This window comes from Octopus bimaculoides, chromosome 2 (genome assembly GCF_001194135.2).
Source record: "Octopus bimaculoides isolate UCB-OBI-ISO-001 chromosome 2, ASM119413v2, whole genome shotgun sequence".
Taxonomy (NCBI): Eukaryota; Metazoa; Mollusca; class Cephalopoda; order Octopoda; family Octopodidae; genus Octopus; species Octopus bimaculoides.
In genome coordinates, this window is record NC_068982.1 from 63,776,753 (window position 1) to 63,781,922 (window position 5,170).

The following is a 5,170-nucleotide window of genomic DNA, read 5'->3' on the forward strand; positions in this document are numbered from 1 at the left end:
AGAGAGAGAGAGAGAGAGAGAGAGAGAGAGAGAGAGAGAGAGAGAGAGAGAGAGAGTTGTTATGTTTATTCCTTAGATACAGGTCAATTATATACAATGTGTCTTCTTTGCTCGTTTCTTATTACGTTTTCAAGGATAATGTTGTTCGTTCCAGTGAGATAATTACATCCTTTTTAAAAGATGCACTGTTTTTCCGATGTGAAATTTTACATAATACTACAGTTCTGAAAATGAAGTTGTTTTCAACGTTTTACCATTGTCCTTGGCTTTTCCATTATGCACGGAAAAAATAGAGACATGAATAAAGGTATACCCAAAATAGTATAATTACAGGGGATATTCATCTGAAAATCTGTGACTAAACAAACCGTGATTTTTTTTTATGGCTTACAAGCCTTTGGTTCTTCGGATTTCGAGAAAGTAGTTGTTGCTAATTGACTGTTTCACATATCTTCAAGTTCCTTCTTCTTTAAATATCAATATTCAGCGCAATGAAACTCAGGTTTCCCTTTCTTGTATAATCTACAGTAGATATATAGTTTGTGGGTGGAAAATAGAAGCTGTTACGAGGTTATAAAAGGTGTTAGCAAGATGGCACCAAGTGCAGTTCAAAATTTCATTCTCAAACTATTTGCCAAGAGCACCACTTTCTCCACAGTCCTGGTGATTATCAGTACCGTATTATTATTATTCTTTATTATTCTTTATTATTATTATTATTATTATTATTATTATTATTATTATTATTATTATTATTATTATTATTATCATCATCATTATTATTATTATTATTATTATTATTATTATTATTATTATTATTATTATTACTATTACTATTATTATTATTATTATTATTATTATTATTATTATTATTATTATTATTATTATTATTATTATTATTATGTATATATCGATTCTTAATTTTCATTTTCTTTTTTCTATTTTAACAGATTGATGAACCAATAATTCATCGCCTAACAAAAAGGAATCTACTTGCATAGAAAATCAATTGTAAATATTTCAAGATGCTAAAACGGTGAAGTGGCAGAATCTTAGCGGCATTCCGTCCGTCTTTATGCTTACTTTCGGAGTCGATAAAATAAGTACCAGTTCAGTACGAGGGTCGATGTAGTACACTTACTTCATCCCCCGAAATTGTTGGCCTTGTGCCAAAAATTTGAACCCAATACTTTAGGATGCTATGGTGGCGAGCTGGCAAAACAGGGTGTCTGAAATCACTTTTGCGTTCTTGAGGAGAGTATTCGGAACTATTATGATATTCAAGTATGAATTAGAAGCAGCACTAGTTTAATAAACATTGTTGACCACATATACTTAACGTATATGTTTGTGTATTTGCTTTTAGGCCTGTCCATTACTCACATTCGTTTTAACACCTGGTGCTCTGAGAGAGTAATCTCCGCCACGCCAAATCTTATCCTATCGGCAAATACACAAACCATACACGTTAAATATATGTTCTCGCTAATGGTTACTATGACATTATTTATTTCAGTATATTTTTAAAACTAGTCTTAAAAGGCTATTTAATGGTAGAGGCGCATTTTTATTTTGATCAGCCAACCAAATACAAAATAATCGAATTCAGGAAAACTACGGAAAGTTTTAACATATATAACAAAAACATTTGACTATTCTTTATCTGTACATATTTCTTTGCAGTTTCTTTTTGCCTAGGCGGGTTTATATACTTTCTTCAGTTTGTCATGGCTTACCAGCTTTACATGGACACATGAATTGATGGCGGCGGCGACGGCGACGGTGACGGCGGCAGCAGTGGCGGCAGCGGTGGCGGCAGCGGTGGCGGCAGCGGTGGCGGCAGCGGTGGCGGCAGCGGTGGCGGCAGCGGTGGCGGCAGCGGTGGCGGTAGTGAAGATGATGATGATGATGATGATGATGATGATGATGATGATTATGATGATGATGATGATGATGACGACGATGATGACGACGACGACGACGATGAAGTATATGATGATGATAATAGTAAATATTGGATGAAAACTTAGGAAGGTGATTTCCAAAGTTACTTGAAGCACCTTGGAATTATTCATCTCGACAAGTATCTATTTCGTCCAACAAGGTTATTGCGTTTCTGAGATATTTTCAAACATCTCAGTTCACTCATCAATGCTAAACCTTTCACCGACATCTACTTTATTCTCATCACTATCTTCCTCACCATTTTCATTGCTTTTGCCAGAATTCGAAACAATATATACAATTTCAGAGTCAGTACAGTGATACGCAACGGGCGTTTTCTCATTAGCATTCATCCAGACAACCAAATTTTCTTCTTTAAGTCTACTTGCTTAATTCTTGGCATCAGATCCCCTAAAAGATTTGTGATACGGAAACAACTCATTAATACGTTCTTTCTCTTTTATTACATGAAATCCTATAAAATCTTTCAAATTTCCGTTACGTAAATTCTCAAACATCAAGACAGGCCGTAATTTATGCTGACCAGTGTTAATAGTCTAAAATGATGCCAACCACTAGGAACGATGCAGAGTTTGTCTTTCATGTTGTATGCTTCAATAAATGTTTTTATAAGCTTGCCAACACTTGCTAACCACATCCAACATACTTCTCGCGAAAAGTAAGGATACTTCCCCTTCATGAAGCAGAATTCCTTGCTTTTCACTTTGAATAAGGGACATAAAGTTTAGCGTAAATATATTGTTCTGACAAGATTTCAGCTATGAATGAGCTGAGCGGTTGTCCAGAATGAAAATTTTCCAGTTCACTTTTTCGTTAAACCAGCAAATGTGTAGTCTGCTCTGGCTTCTGACTCTAAATTGTTTTCAAAACACTGTATAGTAACCTTGGTGGAAATCCATTTTCATTTGCACGGTATATTTCTGGTGGAAATTTCAATACATCCCAAGGTGTTTTCAAGGCTCTAGTGAATTTACTTTTCCTATTTCTAGTGGCTTACTTCAGTCTGTGCTTCTGCTTTTGAACGCTTTAGGGAGGTAATACTACTTTTGTATTAATTTAATCCTGAAAGTTTTCGTCCTCTCCTATTAATGTCCTTCAAAGGGTACATCACCAATATAATGCAGTTTTGCATCAACGATAACCTTAGAAAATCCGGAAGTTCCATATAGTCTTGTTATTTGTATCATTGTTGTTGCTATTGTTGTAAATAAATGTGGAGTTTAGGGATAACGTGGCTGCAGAAACAAGGTCACCTTAAGGCGCATAAGCAAGGACTCAGTTAGTGGAAACTGAATGTTTCATTTTGAAAGTGAAAAACTAAAAAAAGACCGGATTACCTGATTCACGAATAAGTTGGTCTGAACTTGAGTGATCGTCACCTCTCTAAAGAGGGGATTAGATGGCTTTGATAAGCTTAGGTCAGAATATAGTTTTCGAGAATGTCGTTTAGAGGGAATCTGCTACTATTGCTACTGCTACTATTGCTACTGCTACTATTACTACTGCTACTATTGCTACTGCTACTATTGCTACAGCTGGTCTTGCTACTACTCCAGCTGCTGCCAGACCTACTGCTAGTGATTGCACTGATGCTGCCACCGCGGTTATTACTGCTATAGTCATTGACTCTACTGCTACTGCTACAACTACTACAACTACTGCTACAACTACCGCTACAATTACTACTACTGCTTCTATTGCTGCTTCTATACTGCTACTACTGCAGCTGCTGCTTCTGCTACTACTACAACTACTATTACCATTAACAACTCTACTGATACTAATGTTATTACTACTGCTATTACTGCTACAACTAGTACTTCTACTGTGGAGGCACAATGGCCCAGTGGTTAGGGCAGCGGACTCGCGGTCATAGGATCGCGGTTTCGATTCCCAGACCGGGCGTTGTGAGTGTTTATTGAGCGAAAACACCTAAAGCTCCATGAGGCTCCGGCAGGGGATGGTGGCGAACCCTGCTGTACACTTTCACCACAACTTTCTCTTACTTCCTGTTTCTGTTGTGCCTGTAATTCAAAGGGTCAGCCTTGTCACACTGTGTCACGCTGAACATCCCCGAGAACTACGTTAAGAGAACACGTATCTGTGGAGTGCTCAGCCACTTGCACGTTAATTTCACGAGCAGGCTGTTCCGTTGATCAGATCAACCGGAACCCTCGACGTCGTAAGCGACGGAGTGCCAACAACAACAATACTACTATGAATAATTAATCACATCCGTCCTTCAAGTCCTATTAATCCTCTATTAACCTTCTAGTATAATGTAGTCGTGTTATATACTACGTAGAAGTCTTTCATTTTTAAGTTACGCCCATGTTGATACCCGATTTAACTTAACAAACCATCTGTATCTCTTCGACAATATCTCTTGATTAGGGTAATATATCTTACTTCGACTCTCTCTAAGAGATGAGAATGTTGAAGTCACTGAGAACGTTGAGGGCACAGATAACTATGGCTTCAGCATTCCCAGCTCCTTGTGAACTTATTACTCATTGATGCCGCCTATTATGCCAATGAAAAAGTCGAGTCTTTTATAATCATCAATTTTCTTCCACATTTCACCTCCTCTGTATGCATCCCAGGTTGACACTCAAATACCGAAAACACCCTTGATCTCTTTCTCATCTATCTTATACATCATCTTATACCGCTTTCCGCATTAAACCAGTCATCAACCACTGCTTCATCGTAACTACCCAACATATTCACACACCCCACAACACACCTTATGTCTCACACTCTCTCGTACTTCAAGTGAGCCGAACAGTCGAAGCACTTCCCATTTTGTGCTTCACTTGTCCTTCCATATCACACACAACAAAAATACGATGCCTTAAGACTTCAAACTGGATTCCTGCATGAGAATTCAAGGCTTACAACATCTGATGAAACTTACCCTCGAATACTAGATAGTAACGAGACAGTACTGTACTGTAAAAAAAGATTTCATACTTCGTCCACCCACTCACAAGCTATCTCGCCTTCTAAACTACACCTGTTCCTTTTGGTCTCTTTTGATAAGAGACCACCAACGCAGTATTATCTTCTTTCTCTCTACTTCTCAAAAAGAAGCATTTTTCATCCTCCTAAATAATTCTCTTGAGTCTCTCCAAAATCTTGAGTCTCTCTCTCACTCTCTCTCTCTCTCTCTCTCTCTCTCTCTCTCTCTCTCTCTCTCTCTCTC

General features: G+C 37.7%; 1 long non-coding RNA gene across 9 annotated transcripts in view; it reads left to right on the forward strand.

The window, feature by feature from the left end:
* The window catches only part of LOC128251095 (uncharacterized), a 77,796-nt gene that overhangs the window by 69,461 nt on the left and 3,165 nt on the right, over nucleotides 1–5,170 (forward strand). For 8 of the 9 annotated variants that reach the window (XR_008266963.1, XR_008266962.1, XR_008266968.1 and 5 more), the window contains one exon: nucleotides 951–2,104. This is a non-coding gene — a long non-coding RNA (uncharacterized LOC128251095). The remainder of the gene's footprint in view (nucleotides 1–950; nucleotides 2,105–5,170) is intronic. The other variant, XR_008266965.1, reaches the window with a different exon arrangement.